Below are 19472 nucleotides of genomic sequence, written 5' to 3'. Positions count from 1 at the left end.
GTGTGTGTGTGTGTGTGTGTGTGTGTTTTTGGTACCGGGGATTGAACTTAGGCCCTTGCATTTGCGAGGTAGGCAGTGGAACCACTGAGGCAAATCCCCAGCTTAACTTGTGCATATCTTGTTTATCCAACTATATCTACAAACATCAGATTATAAGAATGTCTCTCTAAAGCTTCCACACTGATGGCTTCTTCAATATAAACCTTGGTCTTCATCCAAATCTAACATTCTGATAGCATTTGTCTTGAGAGAACATGCAAGTACAGGTTGACACCATGCCATAACTCTCTGATTTATAAATATACTATTTTTGTTCTTTTGCATTATTATTGAAATATTCAAAACTTGATGAGATGAAAGACTATATTTATTCATTATACTTTAAATAGTATTTGTAAACAAAGAATTTTTAGAATTTTATTTCTTCAATTAAAAGATATCTTTGGATTATTCAGCATCATTTAAATGTACTCTTAGGAGATGACTTATCTGATCACACCACTAAATTCATTCTTTTCACCTATTTTCTGTATTTCTTTTCTTTATACTCTTATTCAATATGCATTATTTGCTTTGCTTTTTTTTTTTGCAGAAACTAAGCTCATTGAGGTCAGGTAAATTCATGTCCTCAAGATTTAATGGAATTCCTGGCATATAATTGATATTCAATAGATATGGATCCAGTGAATGTTCTAACACACAAACATAAATGAACAAAAATTTAAACCATACTTCATGTTTGGTCTGTACTATTGTAAGCCAGGTATGTCTGAAGTCTGTTTTTCTCTTTTCTCCTACATAAATAGCAGTATCAATTTTAGCTGTTTTGTCTAGAATTTTTTCCACAGGATATAGATTACAAATTTTTCGTTTAGCTTGTAGGTAAGTGCCCTTTTAAAAAATATTTCTTATAGATAATGGATAGCAAAAACTATAAACCATGTGTTTAGAATGTTGATTCTATAAACCATGTTTATAGAATTTTGCCACATTCTCTTCTCTTTTCTGGCTTGTTAATTAGTAGAATAATTTGAAATGGTAGGTTACCTTCAAAGATCATCTATACACCCACTGGTAGTTATACTAACCTTCTATGTTTACTTATGGACTTTAAAAAATGTGTATAAACTGTAATAGTACATAAGATCCTAATGAGATAAGTGACATTGTGAAATAGGAAGAAAAGGGCTAAAGGTGTAGGGAAGGTGGGATGGGTAGGGGAAGGGTAACAGGGAAAGAAAAAAATGTGAGAAAATGAAAAGATGGAAATAAAGTGTTTGTAAATGGGGAGGGTAGGAGCGGGTGAAGGGAGGGCAGGGACAAGGGGAAAAAATGAGAATCAAGATCTGTCATGTAAAGGTACAGGATCCCAGTCATGAATGTAACTGTATTGTGTCCCTAAAATGTACCAATAAACTCAATTTAAAATAAAATAAAAATAAAAATAAATCTCTGGACTTGTTTTTCCTGCCCAGCTTCCCCTTTGTTTCCCTAGCATGAATTATAGGTATAATAAAGCAAAAGGCTAATAAAAAAGTAATTGAGAGACATGCATTTGTACTATTTATTGTGAAAATATGGACTAAATAGGGTTTTGGAAACTAGGCCATGCTCTTAAGTGAAATAAATAGGACATATAAGTGTAAATACGAAATAGTTTCTTTCTCTGGTGTGAGAAACTGAAAATGTAATTGAGGACCAAAATGTATAATACATAGTGTGAGATAGGAAGGAAAGATCCAAGAGAAGGGGAAGGGGAAATGGGAGGGGCAGGAGAAAGAAGGGAAAGAAAAAATATGAGAAAAGAAAAAACAGAAATAAAGTCTTTGTAAAGAAGGAGGGGTGGAGGGGTTGAAGAGAGGGCAGAGGAATGAGGAAAAAAAACCAAGATGTATCATGTAAAGGTACAAATTCCTAATGATAAATGTCATCATATTGTATACCTAAAATGTACCAATCAACTTAATGAAAAAAAGCAACTTGTGGGTCCCAAGAACAAATGGGTAGAGGTAAGCAAAGATTGTACCCTTGAAATAAGAAGAAGGAGTAGAAAGAAAGGAAGAGAATTTTTGCCACCATTTGGAAAACAAATGCTTGGCCCTAAGCCCTGAACTGTGGAGACTGAAGGTGTTCCTGGATATTAGTGAATAAGTATTGGGTTATACCCTGTGATAAGATGAGACACAAACTCTTGCATTCATGGACCGACAAGTACACAAGCTTAATGAATGAAACAAATATGTAAAGCCAGAATCAGGCTTTACAGTGAAACTTTTTGCCTAGGGGTTTTATAAGCTTCACTTAAATTTTCCAGACCTTTTTTAGAATGGTCCATTTTACTGTCAAATAATTTTGAAATTAATATGTCCAATAAATAAAATAGGACATGAGCTACCCAATGCTTTTATGTAAGGGTTTCTGTTCATCCGTTAACCTCTCTCCCTCACAGAGGACTACTATGAGTACTTTTATTATAATAGCATAATTGAATGGCCAGAAAAGCTCATCTTTTGTCATTAGATCTGGGTAGACATAATAATAATATAAAACCAAATATCTTATTCATATTTATCATTAATTGTGGCATATAACTGATAATTCTAATTTTATAAGAATATATATGTAGAGTAGAAATAATAAAGATTAGCTCAACTGCTTAAATTAGTCCATTTCATTACATAATTATCCAGTTTTCTATTTTGTGGTCATATAGACAAAGCTTAGTACATAAATAATAATAGTTTTATAATGTTGAAAAACTTTATGAATTACAAGTATTTAGTCCTTCAATCTGAGTTTGGTATTTTGTCCATTTTCATTAGAATGGCATTCTGAAAGTTGCTGTAGTGATAGGCCATTCGATAAAAATATTATTTCTTCCCTATAAATGTTGGTTCTGATTTACTCATATTGTTTCTTTAACTCATATTTAGTTTTATCCTATAGCAATCTCTTGAACTGAAAAGGGTAAGTTTGCTTGGCCTTATATCTGTAAGAATTACTAATATGACAATGTACCAGTTTTAAACCAAGCACAACAATGATTGAAATTAAAAAATAAAGAAAATGTGTTAGTGCTACCGAAAATATGCTTTGTAAGTAACTAACCCCTAATGAAAACTCTTCTTTAAGTAGCAGAATAAACTGTATGCTCCAGCACAGTAGTCAATATAGAAATAATCTTTGAGAACTGTAATGTATTAAAGTAGTAAACTATAATAAATGGAATAGGTTTGTAAACATAGTCCTTGTGCTTATTTTAATTATCAAAGTATGTTATAAAAGGCTTGCATTATTTTTTTCTAGAACAATGGCCTTTGCTAAAATGCCCTAGCAAGCAAAAAAAAAAAAATTGTAGCATTCACATAAGGAATAACCACAAGCAAAGAATGATCTTCTATTCAGTGAGAAGGAATTGTTCTGCTGCAAAAGAGGAATTCAGCATAGGCCTACTGAACCAAGCTGAACTGGGACGGAAAAGTCTAACTGCATCAGAATAATGTTTCTTTTCCTGAGTCTTCCCCAACCAACATCACCACACATGCTGGTAGGAAACATTAAGGGAACTGTACAAATCCAGTGCTATATATCAAAGACAAGTTTTTTGCATTCCCTGTACTCCCCACAGGAATTTGTATGCTTCCAGAGATCCAGACGGCAAACTGTAATGTTCCAAGCTGCCAAAACGTGAGAGTGCCATCTCCAAAATAAATGTTTATCAGTTTTTAGCAAGCCACACTGCATGGATTAGAGACAGTGTAATCAGAGTTAGGGAAGGTCACATAATAGAACATTTGAAACTCTCTCAGAAAATAATAAAAAATATGATATCACAAAAATATAAGAAATAATCATTTGGAAACTACTGGCCCAAAAAATGGACCTTCTTCCTTGAAAATATACATGAGAAGGTAATAACAACCAATGCAATGAAGACTATCAGATTTACAAACCTATACACAAACCACCTATAAAAAGCCCAGAGAAAGCCGGGCATAGTGGCGCATGCTTGTAATCCCAGCACTTGGAAGGCTGAGGCAGGAGGGTCGCTGTGAGTTCGAGACCAGCCTGGTCTGCATAGTGAGTTCCAGGTTATTCTCAACTACATAGTGAGAATCTGTCTCAACCCCTCCCCGCAAAAAAGCCCAGAGAAATGACCTTCTGGCCTAGGAATTTGCAGTTACCTTACCATATCAAAATTTACAATTTATTTTTTATCAGAAAAGCAAATTCTTCAACAAGTATAAAATATGGAAAGCAAAATGTATAAAGTAGAGATTTTTGACTACAGAAATTTTTATAAGAACCAATAAGATCCAAATGTAGCAAATATAATTTAACAATTTTAAGCTCAATTATCAGAGAAGCTTCTCTGTAAGCCACAATGTTGTCATCTGTGAAACAGTTGACACAAAGTCTAGAATGTGTAAAATCTCATCAGCACTTCTTAATGCTCTTCATTTGGTGATGATGGATGGAATCTGGTTTTTTTTCCTCCCTTCTTCCTGGTGACATATTATTACCTCTGAATTCTCTAAGGTTCTAAGATTGTGAAAAGTGATCCACAGAAAGATGTTTGAAACACCTTGCCTGTGACTTCTGAAGATCTCAAATCAAAATGAGGAAGGAAAAAGATGTACTTTAATGTAACTGTACTGTATCCCTAAAATGTACCAATAAACTCAATAAAATTTAAAAAAAATGTGGAATTCCCAATGATGAATGTAACTGTACTGTATACCTAAATACCAATAAACTCAATGGGGAAAAAAAGTAAACCAGTCTAAAAAATTGTGGAACTCTTAGAGAGTGGTATGTAGGGTGATTTGGAGCAAAGCAGGAAAGCTAAGGCAGGATCAAGCAATTTAGAATGGAAAATTTGAGAGAAAAGCACCAGGAAATAAGAGATAAATACAACAAAAGCCATGGTAGTTACCATAAACACACTTTGTCCATTCCCATAATGTATGTAAGAAACCTCTTGTACCTTCAAATATGGTGTTTTTGCATGAATATCTTTCACTGACACCAGTTAATTTTATAGTTGGACAAAAATTACCTTTAAACATTTTGCTCCATTATCGCCTATGTGTACATTGCAATAAGTCAGTAAAGAGATGTAAAAATATAAAACCAAGTCAGAAAAATAGAACCATTGGGTGAAAGAGGGTAATCAGACATAGAAAACTCACTGACATAAAATTAATAAAAGGTAAAAGGGAAGGAAATTAACAGTCATGATTGGCCCCTGAAAAATAAGGAGAGTATATTACTGGTGGTAGAAAAAGAAAGGAGATGAGACTGCAGATGACGTTATTTCTATGGCTAGGTTCACAAGCATATGGTGATTAACCAGTTTTGCTGAAAATTATTTTTAGATGAAAAAGTCAAATAGTTTTCACATCTTTAAGAAAATTTGACACTAGTGTTAAATATGGTTGATCATTTAGACAAGTGAGCCAAACCTTTAGTATGTTTCATTTCCTTTTCAAAATAATTATTGGGGGGGCTTAGAAATAGCATCAAAAATATCTTGGCATTCAGAATAATTTGTAAAAGAGCTTAGGTCAAGGATGTTTAGTTACAACTTAAAATATGAGTAACAGAAGGGAGAACTGCATGATTTGTCAAATTTTAGACAAATTCATAATGTGTATGTATTTGAACATCTCAGGCACTAATTGACTACATGCCAAAGACATGCTCTGACACAGAGCAAAAAGGAAATATTCAGAGAAGGCTTACAAAGCAGCACACATTTTCCAGTGGCACCATACAAGTAACTCTTAAACTATATATAAAACACTTTTACAAGCAGATTCATTTCCAAGAAAATGAAAAGACATGCTTAATCTGTATGGAAATAAAACGTCCTGAGGTGATGCCTCAGACAATTGATTTTAAAGGTTCATTCTTTTTCAATTGTGGTATTTTGTTTTAACAAGGCACATGAAAAGCTTCAATTTACCTGTTGGCCACCTTAAGATCTTGTTTGAATTCCCATATGTCCTTAATAGAATTCTTAGGGAATGGGCTCCTCTATTTTCATGAAAGTCAGCTGTGTAAAGGAGTTCAAGCACCATAAACAATAAAATTCTTGGATCACTAATTAAGAAAGTAATATAGCATACATGAATGGAGCCCACCAAGCTCTATAGTGAGAGGTAACCAACACTCTAAATTTAGGATGTGTCTGGTTATGTGATATCTTTTTCAAGGTCTGTGATTGCAAATGAAAGCAATGAGGTGACTACTTCATGTATATACTTCACACTTCTCTTCGTAAACGTCCAATGAAGTTTCTCTCCACTCCCTACTATCTATGATTACATTGAAGAAAATATGAAGGTAAAATCAGAGGGAAACTGTCAGAAAGGCCAACAAGGTCCCTTCATGTAGTCAAATTGTTTGTTCTTGTTCTTAGGGTGGGCCTCTTCCTCCAGTGTACTGGTCCCAACCTTCTCCTTATTTCGTATGACTGTGATCTTCTTGCTATAGTCTCCCTTTCCTCCCCATCACCCCCTCTCTATGGGATTATTTCTTCATTCCTACACTTAAAGGAGGCAGTGCCCTATTCTCCAATGAGTATGAGCTCTACAAGGAGACACCTGGAATTGAAATCCACCCCTAGTAACCATATTGAGTCCATTATACATCCCTTCTGTACCTTCACTATATCTATAAAATAAAGGGTTCTTGTGAAAATTGAAAATTTTACCCAGTGTGGGGCATATGTTAACTAATTTTTATTATTCATGTAGAGATATACCTCAGTTCTTGCCACACACACACATATATATATATAATATATATGTATATTATATATATATATATACATATATGTTCTTTAGACACTACAACACTTTATAATTCATTTCACTATCTTTCCAATAAACATGTCAAACTGGTCTCTTCTAATACTTCTTCACCTCTTGGTCCTCCAATAAAACCCATTCTTCCCACAGTTCCACTAAGTCAGTTCTGTAATTAATGGCTTCATATTGACAAACTGAGCAAAACTAGTCCTGCAAATGTAGAACCCAGGGTCAGATATAGACTATAACCTCTGAAAATTTGCACAGATCCAGTATATCAGACTACCTAAAGAATGAGGATAATCAAACTGCTAATTTATCTTATTAACAAAAGCTAAGAAGTGACTTCACTATCTAAGAAATGCTAATATCAATATAAATAAAATACCTTTTAGGAGCACATGAAATAAATTTACTTTAACAGATAAACCTAAATCCACTGGAACAATAGCTCTTATACACTCACACAGAGCCTTATGCTTGTTCTGTGTAGCACAGCTGTGAAATGTCTCAGAGGCCTGGCTTGTCATTCATGGTCTGGCTCTCAGTCTCTTCCTATTTCTGTCTGTATTCCCAATGCTCTCCTGCAATCTCATTTTTCCCAACCTACTTGCATCCACTCTGCATACTTCTGTCCATGTTGCCTGCACTAGAATTTGATGCCTAAGACAAATTCATTATGCAAATCAAAGCATGAAGAAGGGACTACCTGGGCCAAGTATTCACATACATGTGATTTATTCAGGGAGTACTCTTCAGATATCACCACAAAAGGTTGAAGAAGTGGAATAGCAAAAGGCAGAAGAACAAAGCAAAGATGGGACATCAGTGAAGTCTGGGTGTAGCCTGATCCACAGGAGACTCTAAAGCATATGGTGCTCTCTAAAGTGATCCCCTTCTTGAGGTAGAGAGAGGGACTTTTACATTCATTTCTGTGGCCATTAACTCTGGATTGCTCCTGAAAGACCACTTCTTAAAGTCTGAAGGTAATTCTGCGTATATGCATGGTGTGTGTGTGTGTGTGTGTGTGTGTGTGTGTGTGTGTGTGTTGGATAGGGAAGGCTGAAATGGTTAGCTGTAAGTCATTAATGCATAGCAGCTGAAATATGGGTACACCACCCTATGAAATGATCTGTATAATGACTAAAGAATGTACTAAAGAAACAACATAAATACTTATGCTAAGGCCATTTCAGACAAATCAGAAAATCTCACCACCCTGTTATGTCTCTTATTCACATTGCCTTACATGCTGTGTTACTGCTCTGCTTTAAGCATCCCAGGGGTCCTACACTGATTGGAGATAACTGCATTAGCCAGCCAGGATCACTACATGAATGTGCTCAGGCCAACACTGTCTGCAGAGCACTGTAAACTCCCATTCTGGCACAGGAGTTGCTAGAATGTAGCTCTGAAACCTCTGCCTTCCTGACATTTTGTGTATCTGCCCATGTGGCACTCTGGCCTATGACTTGAAATTTTTTACTTTTACTGCCCAGATCTTAATATTTTATGTTTTTGTTCTCCTGAAATAAAGAAAACCATCTTATTTTTACATTTTCTTCTTTTAGTGAGGACTCACAATGATGTTATTTAGGATACAAAGGACATTAGAATACATTAGTTTTTGTACAGTTCCTGTGTTTACACTTGAATGTTATAATTTTAAAGTTTACTGGGAAAAATTCTCTTACTAGGATAAAAGACTATTTTTGTGGTACCTAAATGAATATCAGTTTCTTTCCACTTTCTTGTAAAAGATCATAGGGTGAATCTGAATTCAAGGTACCAATATGCTAATACTCTGTATCACCACTTAGCCTCGTTTATATATGAATGACACATATAATAGATGTTCTGAGCAAAACAGTTAAGGTCATTGTAAATGTGAACATCTAAGGACAGAATTAAGCCCAGTAATTCTTATTATATATCCTTATCCAGATACTTTGCAAATTTTCAAGAAGTATTTAATGATGAAAGAGCAGTGAGCGCTTGAATGTAAGATTTGCTTTACATTCAAGACCACTATCTCTTATAAGAGGTAGCTACCTATATAGAAAATGAAATGAATGTGACCATATTCAGACAGACCTGTTTTTTCTTATGCTTATATATTTTACTTACAGATATTTGCAAATTATGTTTTGTTGCTATTGAAGACATATCCAATGTGACCACTAAATTATAATTTGTGTGCTGTAAATGCCAGTAAAAAGCTACAATCTGTAAATATGTGTTACTATCTGTAGTTGAATTATAAAGAATGTTGAGTACAATATAAAATGTTGCTTTCTTCGCTATTCAGCCTTTAACTAAATGAGTTTCGTTGTTAAGATTTACTAACTGTATTTAGCCTGAGCAGTCATTTAGCTCAAACTTTAAAACTTTCAAAATCTACCTATCTGGTTTTAATATAAGTAACAAAGTGATTGCACAAAAGACTGAATAATTACATTTTGGGGACATTACCAATCTTCAGTTAATTTTTTATGGCCTTATCAGAGGCGTGTGTCAAATCTACAACCACGTAGGTGAAGGTACAATTATATTCTGAAATGAAAGATAATTCACACTGTCAGTCATCAAAAGTAGTAGTCAACTCTGGGATAGATTGTACAGCAGGAATCTGAACTGATGAGAGGGAGGCAGGACTTTAATTCCAGAATTGGAAAGGGCTGGGGTATCTTTGGTGGGGTCACAATCTGTCAGCCACACAGGAGAATTGGGGAAGTGAGTGACAGCAGTGGAATTCTGCTCTTTGCCAAGTGTCAAGACAGGAGATAGGTAGTCTTTGTTGATAACAACAGGGCAGCTCTGAGTCTGACATCCGGAACACAAATACGTGGGCAACAGATGAAAGCAGAAGCCAAGACTGACCTTTGGACAGGCAGAAGCGGCACCACTAGTCCAGAAAGTGTGGCAAAGCAATGCTCATGTTTTATAAGCACCTTCAGCAATAGAATAGAAGAGAGCAATCAAGAAAAATCCAAATCAGAACATCTGAGGATCTTGTTCTGGCATTGTGTGAGGCAGCGCCTTACGGGGGAAAAACTCTCAGAAAGATAGAAGGTGATTATCTGCAGAAGTAGAAAGACGTGGTCTTGTCCTTACGATTTAAGCCAAAAAAACAAAAAGTATAATATAGCTAGTCAGAGTAGAGATAGATGGGACACATAAACAGGTACTTCTATTTGAGACCTTGTTGGTGACTTTTCCACAAGTCCCAGTTAACATTTTAAAAGATTTTAAAATAGAAACTAGAAAGGTGAACATCTCACCTTTAATTTCTCAATAAAGTAGAAATTTTTCAGAAAATGATGCCTAGGCTAAGTGTCTTAGTAATCAATTGAACCAAAATTAAAACTTAAAGAAAAAATAAAAATGATTATAGAATTGATGTTAATTGCAAGGACTTACCAATTACATTAATCAGAATACTAATCAATTTCCAGTTGGAAGAGTTTCTATAAATTTCCTTTCAAACATGATTTTCTTATTTTAGAATTAAAATAACTTTACTCTTTTTCAGTCATTGTGGCTTAAACTATAGGCCTACAAATATTTCTACAAATTTTTATTTGGAGGTTAATTTCTAGTTTTTAAAATGTATTGCATTTTACAATACATTCTCTCATAATTATTTCATTTCATTACATTGTGATTATTTCATTGTTATTATTTGTAGAATAAGCCTATTTACATATAAAAAAGAGTCCAACAAATTAAAAATTTTCCCAATTATTGAAGTATTGAAATTTAGAGACTCTTCACATTATAAAACTCTCTTTTGTTTAATAAAAACCTTTAGAGTGTCATTTTATGCATAAGGAGGCTTTTCACAGTATAATAAAATCAGGCTAAAATTGTCAAAAATGTATTACAGGTCATGTTTGGGGATATACTTATTTACTTAAAGTAAGGATACTTTTAGCTGCATTTATTCCTTCCTTTTTTTTTTTTTTTTTTTTTTTTGGTACTGGGGATTGAACTCGGGTCCTTACACTTGCAAGGCAGGCCACTGAACTGCTGAGCTAAATCCCCGGCCCCTATTCCTTCCATTTCTAACTGTCCCAGAATCATTCAAAAATCTACATTCAAAATTCCCTCTGGAATTCAAGACAGACACTCAACTATAAGTGTCTGTTTAAAAAATAAAGCTACATAATTTCAAAGGTACAATAGTGAAACAGATACGTGGAAGACTTTACTATTCCTAAAGGAAAAAATACACAAGTGGAAATCAGCCCAAAGTAAAACTGAAAACCAGCCGGGCAAACAGGAAGTCCTAAAGCTTCAAGTCCAGGATTTCTTTTACACTGCAATGAGGGGTCGGCCTCAACATCTCAATCAACCCACTCCTACAACTCTGCTGGTTACAGCCCACAAGGCTGCTTTCTTGGGCTATGTACTAGCATTGGTAGCTTTCCTGAACAGGGCAGGCACATTTCTGGTTACTTAAACTTACTAGGCATCACCTCACTGAGTTTTCTCTATAGGGGCTCCAACTTTGCAGTAAACTTCTGTAAGTTTTCTCATGATTTTCTCTGAAATCTTAGTGGAAGCTGCTTTTGCCTCATAACTCCTTCTGCATAGCTGCAAACCCAGCATTGTGTACAATGCTATGAAGGTCTGACACAGGCATAGGCAATGCTTTGTGTCTGCTTGAGCCACATGTAGCTGTTGAGTACTTTGTCTACTGAACTCAGGGAAATGGACCCTGATGCCATGCTGGGCACTGAGCCTGCAGACAGCTGACAGCGGAAGATCCCCTTAGAGTTACGTGCAACAATATTGCCCTGGTTTGTCTCCAAGCTGATGATGGGAGAGGCAGCTTAAAATTTCTCCAAGATGCTTTTAAGACTTTTTTCCAATTGTTCTGACAATTATCTTTCCTGTACTTGATATTTCCTGTGTCTTTTCCAAGTACTTGTTCAGCTACACCCTCATTAGTCACACCTTAGGTGCTTTTTCATGGCCTTTTCATTGCCAGGATATGAATTATCTGAATCATTCTACTCTGTTTTCTTTTCTTCCTGAGTCTCACTGTAAATCTGAATAAAAAATGGACCAATAATACCCAATCCACAGCTTGAATGTTTGTTATTTCAGAATTTCTTCCACCAAATGCCCTAGGTCATTCATCTTAAACTTTGTTTTCTACAAGAGTCTAGGCGAAAGATACAGTACAGCCAAGTTCTTGGCTACTTCACAGCAAGAATAACATTTTTTTTCCTATTTGCAATAGAATACTAATTTCCACTGAAAAGTAGTTCCCCAATCCCCATTTCTTCTGGGTTTTCACCAAAAGCACTCATAAAACTTTGATAACAGTGTCCTAGTCTCCATCACCCCCATCTCTCTCTGTATATTGGTGTGGGATTGAATATACAGGACCTTGCACCCATGAAAAGTGTTTTACACCTGAACCACATCTAATAACGGTCCTATTCCTCATTACACATTTTTTATCTTAGCCTACTTTCCATTACTGTAACTAAATATACAAAGCAGGCTAATTTTATAAAGAAAAGATGTTTATTTTGCACAGTTTTGGATGAAAATTGAGAATGAAAATGGGTGTAGGCTCTGGAAAGGGCCTTTCTTGCCTCTGTGCCCCCACGGTGGATGAACTAGTGAGACTGCATGTAAGAGGAAGTGCAGCAAGCAAGAGTGATTCAGAAGTTAGATTCAATTTATAACAACTCACTTTCAGGAGAGCTCAGAAGTCCTTTGAGAGCTACCTTAATCCCTTTCCAGAGAAATTATTCCTATTGTTTATGTGGGTGATGTGGTGCTAGGGCAGGTCTCTAGGTTCTCGTGCACAACAAAGAATTGACACATGATAGTAAATAAAAAGCAGCAAAGTTTGCTGAAATGTAGAGAATAAAGTTAGTCTCACAGTGAGTGCGCTTGTACCTGCAGAAAAGAAGATGGCAGGAGCAAAGCAGCAACCGTATGCTCAGAGTGAGCAGGCTGCTCTCAGCAGAAGTGAAAATGGCATGAGCACTACACATTTTGGGCCTAAGAATTTAAAATGTTGCACCAGATCTAGGGCATCTCCCATTGGGACTTTAACAGCATGACTGACAATGTGATTGACGGTGTTGAGTCATGTCACTTGTATCAACTGCGCATGTCCTTTCCCATAACTCACTCTGTAATAATTGGATGTATGAAATGCAGTGCATATGTCTGAGCCTTCAATGAGCTCTGAGTGAAGAAAGGTCACTGTAGGTCATGCCGGCATGTCTGGCATACATGAACTTTGGTTTGGGACTTTGGAATTTTTCAGGATTTTTTTTTTTATTGCTTATTTCTGCCTCCTGGTGGTAGCTCTTTGGACAAAGGTCAAGGGCATTGGCCCTCATACATGGCCTAATTTCGTGTGAGTGGAGAGGGCTAATCCCATAGCCCCGGTTGTACTACCTACATTAAAATGACCTAAGGACCTCACTCTCTGCTCTACCATTTAAAGGTCCTACTACCTCTCACATTGCTACACTTGAGTTCACGTTTCCAAAACGCAACATTTTAGGGGGAACAATCACAGAGCGTACTATAAGCAATGCCAGGAAGGTAATGTGCATGACTTGGTATAAGTGACAAAGAGGAATAAATGAAGTTAAAAGGCAAGAGTACACATATACAACTTATGGTACATTGGAAGTGCAATGATCAACCATTGAAGACCTCTGAGCTGAGAAAAAAAAAAAGTAACTGAACTATGTCTGTACGCATCTTTTGAAACTAAATTAACATTTTACATTAAAGAAAGGGAAAATTGAGTGTAAAGATCAATGCTTTTTACACATATTTATACTCCATAATCACAATTTAGGTATATGATCTTAACAGATCATTTTAAAGCACATGTAGAAATTTAAAGTACAAATAAAGAACATGGAGACTAGCTAGGAAGAAATGGCTATAGTTTCTGTGAAACAGATAATGTGGGCTAGAAGTAGGATATAACAATTGAGTAGTGAGAAATGAAACTCAGATACTGGAATTTATATTTCAAGGTAAAACCAATAGGACATTGCACATGGGACATGAGGAAACAAACAGTGCAAGGGATGACACCAAAGTTTTGGTTCAGAGTAATGCCAGAACCAGTGTGCCATTTGCTAAGGTAGAGAGGGATTTTATTTTGAAGTGAAAGAAATCAAGGGTTGTGTTTTGTCCATTTTAAGTTTAGATGTCTAAAGCATTCGTGGAGACTGAAGTCCGAGGAGGTGGTTGAATGAAATTATCTTTAAAAATTGTGAGTAGATAAAAGCAGAGGATAAGAAGAGTGAGTAGAGACACAAAATACTACCCCTGCTCCCCCAAAAGCCAGGAAAGTAACAGAAAAAATAGAATATAAATTTTTTAAGAAGTCACTTGTGTGTAAATTCAATTCTCTGACAAAGAAAAAAGAATAGTAAAATGGGCTGTGTTCCCTGAAAATTCATATGTTTAAATTGTAAACCCAGTACCTATCAATATGACTGTATTTAGAGAGAGCATATTTAGAGGTGATTAAAATAAAAGGAAGTACTTAGGGTGTGCTATAACCCAATATGACTGGTGTCCTTATAAGAAAAGAGTATTAGCCCTGAAAAGGCGTAAGTAGTGTCAAACTTTTCCAGCTCATAAGAGCGCCTGCCATGAAGGACAAACAAGCCTGCCATTCATCAGTCTCCTGAGGACTACAGAAAACAAAGAGGTGGTTCTGAGTGGGAGCTTCAGTACCCAATACAATTCCCACCTAAACCTCAGCACAGAGCGAACAGGTGATGGAGTTCAGAACTCAGCTACTCCCTGGAAGGAGTTAAGTAGCACTTCTAGTACCAGTGATTACTCTGACACTGTCTGTTGACCTGGCTTCAAATATAGCTGTCTCAGCACAAGATTGAGCCCTACCTGAACAATTTAGTAACTCAGCAAGATCCAGTCTCAAAATGTAAAAATAAAAAAATTTAAAAACCATCTGGAGATGTAGCTCAGTGCAAACTCCCTGGTTCCGTCCCCACTACTACAAAACAAACACAAAAGTAAAGGAGAGAAAAAGACTTTCAGGTAAATAAAGATGAGAGTATTCATATCCTAACTAGGTCTGCTTTCCAAGAAATGCTGAAGAGTTATTCAGGTTAAAATAAAATAATGTTAAATAGCAGCATGAGAACATAAAGATATAAAGCATATTCATAAAGATTAACACATATACAAAAACAGAGTACTCTATTAGTATAATGATAGCAGGTAGGTCATGTTTAATTCTAATATAAAAGCTACAATATTAAAAATAACAAAATTATGTCAATGGATACATACTATAAATAAATGTAAATCATGACATCAATAAGCATTAGAGGAAAAGGATATAAAATTGTATAGTTTTATACAAATGAAGTTAAATTCTTAAAGCTTTACATATGCTAGCATAATAATAAAACACATTATAGAAGACTAGTTGTAACTACCAAGAAAATACTATAAAATTTACACAAAAGAAAAGAGAAAAGTGTCAAAAACTATTCACTTACTTTTTGTCCCTTTGAGATGGGCTCTTGCTCACTAAGTTGCTCAATTTGGCCTCAAAATCAATTCTCTGCTTCAGCCTCCTATGTCGCACAGGATTACAACTTTGTACCACCACGTGCACTAGACAAGTAACTTTTTAAAAAAGTCTTAATAAATTATAAAACAGAAAGAAACAAAAAAGAACAAAAGAAATACAAGGCAAACAAAAATTAAGTTAAAATAAGAATAATAAATCCTTTTTTATCAATATTTACCTTAAACACAAACAGATCACATTCTTCAATGAAAATACACAGAATAGTATTGAACAAGTATTTGTCAGCTTTCTAACCACTAAGACATAATACCTGATGTCTGAAATTTAATTATTTTGGCTCAGAGTTCAAAGGATTCAGTCAATGTTTAGCCATCCAGGAACACTATGGCAGCAGTATGTGGTGGAACAAAAGTACTCACTTGGTGGGGACCAGAGCACAGCTCAGAGGAAGAGTGCAAGCAAAAGAAATACTCTCCAAGGGCACACCTGGCGACCTGCCTCCTCCCACTGGCACCCACCTTCAGCAGCACAGTTGCTATGAACATCCATGCACTGACCCACTGAAAAGTACAGTGCCCCATGACCAATCACCTCTCCAGGACTTTGTGAAGTTGACAATTCAAAATGGCTAACTAAAATTAATTAAAGTCATTACATTAATTTAAATTAAAGTGAATTAATATTAAATTAAATAAACATTAATGAATTACAATTAATTAAAATTGAACACCACACGATGGAGAAACAATAATCTGTTCAGTAAGTGCTATCTGAAACACTGCATACCCACTGCTGAAGAATGAAGTTGGCTCTTATCTCACTCTACACACAAAACTAAAAGTAGCTTAAGAATTAAAGATAATGAATGAAAATGTAAAACTTTCAGAAAAAAATAGTGAAAAATCTTCTTAACATTGGTCTTACAAATGATTTTTTTGGATGTTGACACCAAAATCACAAATAGCAAAGGCAAACGTAGAAAATGGGATTGCCTCAAGCTAAAATGCTCAAAATAACAAAGTAAAAGTCAAGAAGATAATAAAATAACCGATGAAGTGAGAGAAAACACTTGGAAATTACATATCTGACAAGGAGATGATAACTGAACTATATAAGGAATGCATGCAATTTCACAACAAAAAAATCAAATAACCTGATTTCAAAATTGGCAAAGGACCTGAATAAACATTTCTCCTAAGACTTATTAGACAGCCAACAGATACTGGTACATGAAAAGGTGCTCAATGTTCCTATTCATCAGAGAAATATAGAACAAAAACCACAATGAGATATCACCTCACACCTGTAAGAATGGCTGCTATCAAAAAGATAAAATGCTAAGTATTAATTAAGATGCACAGAAAACAGCCTCCTTGCACAGCATTCTTAGGAAAACATAATAGTGCATCTGTTATGGAAAATAGTGTGGGCTTCCTAGAGAAATTAAAATACTACCATGTGATTCAACTATTCCAATTCTGGGAAATGAAAACTAAATTTTTAACAGGAATTTATAGTCCCGTGCCCATTACATCATTATTCACAACAGCCAAGATATGGAAAAACACTAAATGTTTGTCAATGAAAAAATGTATAAAGAAAAAGTGAGATATATATATGTAATTAAGCCTGAAGAAAGAAGAAAATTTTGACATTTGTGATGACATAAAATGGAGAACTTTATGTTAAATGGAACAGCTAGACATAAATTGCAAACGCTGCATTGTCTCACTTATATATGAAATCTGAAATGTTCATATTCATAGCAGCAGAGTACAAAAAGGTAGCAAGGAAAGAAATGGGGAGATGTTAATTAAAGCTAAAATTATGTACTATTAGTAAATTATGGAGCTCTAATGTATAGTATGATGACTATCTTAACAACGCTGTATTGTACACCTGAAATTTTCCCAAAGAGTAGATATTAAGTATCTTCATCACAAAAAGAAGAAGCAGGTGGGAGAGTAACAGACACATGTACAGAGAGAATTGTAAATAAGTTGGTAGATATGCTTCTAAGATTGACTGTGTTGATCATTTCACAATATGTACACACATTAAAAAGTAAAGTTTAAATATAAAAATATATATACATATATATCCTATTTGTCATTTGTAGCTTAATATTTCTGGGAAAGAAAGATTAGAACACAGATACACAGAGAGATGATGTGAGAAAACAGAGAGAAGACAATAATCTTCAAGTCAATGAGAGCTGCCTCAGAAGAAACCAAACCCTTCTGATTCCTTCATTTTGCACTTATAGCCTCTAAAAATGTAAAAAAAAATAAAAAATAAAATAAGCTTACATTACCGAAGGCACCTATTTTGTGGTAGTTTATAATGACAGACCTAACAGACTAACATGGGCAGTGTGAGAATTGAGGCCCTTTATGTTTCAAAAGTAGTGATTTTATCGCCATCCTCTTGAGACTTACTGTCATTATGAATGAGGGAAAAAATCTAAAAAATACAAAGTAAAGTAGAAATGCTTTCTAGCCTCAGTGCCAGAAATAAAAGACACATGTATGAGTAGAAACTAGTATGTTTAACAGAGACTAGTATTTTTTTTTATGTCCATTCTACCCTTGTCTCCCCCACCCAATTTAGGCTTGCAGCCTTCCTTCAATCATGTGGCTCAGTTTTGATCAAAGGAACACAGGGAGAAGCGCTTCCTAGAAATGTTCTTAAGGAGTGACATGGGTACTTTTAACCCTTTTCCCTCCTCTACCGTCTGTGATAGGGCATGAGCCTCTGAGAGTCAGCAGGCAAAGAATGCTCACAGTGAGAATGCACAAAACAAAGCAAACGTAACACTGTCTAACACCATGAGGAAATATACCAGTCCCAAAATAACTTCTATCTTGCTTGTCACCATTATTTATTTGTTATTTACAATCAAATGATTTAATTATATTTTTGCATCCATAACTTTTTAGTAGAATAAATGAAAGTACAGTGAAGGATTTTTTTTCAGTGTCCCTTTGATAAAATGTTGATTTACAAACTTTGAATTTGGGAACTTACTGTGGCAAAATTGGTGAATTACCATGGAACCTTATGCACAGAGAGGCCTATGAGAATAACAATCCTACAGTTTTGCAGTGGGCCCCAACCACATCAAAACATAGTGGTATTAAAAGTAATTTTAAAAACTGATTAGAAAAATAATAAACATGTGTATTATAATTAACTTCATTTTTATAATATATTATATATTTACTACTGCTATAGTGCATGGGTGTGTATAACATTGTGTAGTCTATGAATTTTACTTTGGACACATACAAACTGTGAATTGTCTTGCAGTGACTATAAGCCTCCCCTTTCAGGATCCCAGATTCAAGGATTGAGAGCTGCTAACAGGGTATTTGGATTTTGGAAAACCTGAAGTTTACATAAAGTGGTTCTTTCAAGATAGTGTTCTATTCCCGATAAGATCTTTGCAATCAAAAGTCAAAAAGACCCGGTTTCACTTTCTTTTCCACCACCTAAACTTTCTTTGAACTGGCCCTGTGCAACACTCAGTGTTTTCCCACTCAAAATGAGGAGTCTCATACTTGGAAGTACCAAATGAAACGTAGAAACATTTAGTACTAAAACATCTAGACATTAAGTACCGTGTTAGCTTTATTACTGTGGGTTCGACAGTGTTATTGGTCATTCAGTAAATGATAATAGCACTTTTTCATTTGTAGCTGAGTAAACTAAAACTGAGACAATCTGAGTTATTTCCTGGGGTCCTTGTTCCACTCTTGCTACCAACAATTAAGCTCATGCCCCTTCCCTTAAACCTCATCAGAAAGCAGACTCTGGAGATAACATTCCCTATCTGAAGCAGCTATCATTAAAAAAGTATTTCCCTTACCATCTCCTAAACTTTGGTTTTTAGGTACCTGCTTTATTTAGCAAGACATTTACTGCCTAACTGTTTTTAAACAAATATAATGTCCATAACAGTCACAGAAATAATGCGCTTTATGTTGCAAGTCTAATCCTTTTAAACAAATTATTTCAAATCAACAATTACATTCAAGAATTTCCTAAGATTTGGTAAGATTTTAAACCAGGAAACATTCTCTTCATAAACT

General features: G+C 35.1%; 1 long non-coding RNA gene across 1 annotated transcript in view; it reads right to left on the bottom strand.

Annotated features, from left to right (window-relative positions):
• LOC117283271 overlaps positions 1-15486 on the bottom strand; it is a 21385-nt gene extending 5899 nt beyond the window's left edge. Inside the window, exon 1 of the long non-coding RNA XR_004514262.1 lies at positions 15347-15486. This is a non-coding gene — a long non-coding RNA (uncharacterized LOC117283271). The remainder of the gene's footprint in view (positions 1-15346) is intronic.
• Positions 15487-19472: the final 3986 nt, after the last annotated feature.

Source organism: Fukomys damarensis, unplaced genomic scaffold, assembly GCF_012274545.1.
Source record: "Fukomys damarensis isolate Sample0158 unplaced genomic scaffold, DMR_v1.0_HiC HiC_scaffold_24, whole genome shotgun sequence".
Lineage (NCBI taxonomy): Eukaryota > Metazoa > Chordata > Mammalia > Rodentia > Bathyergidae > Fukomys > Fukomys damarensis.
The sequence above is the reverse complement of the archived record's forward strand: the minus strand, read 5'-3'. Positions and strand labels throughout refer to the sequence as shown.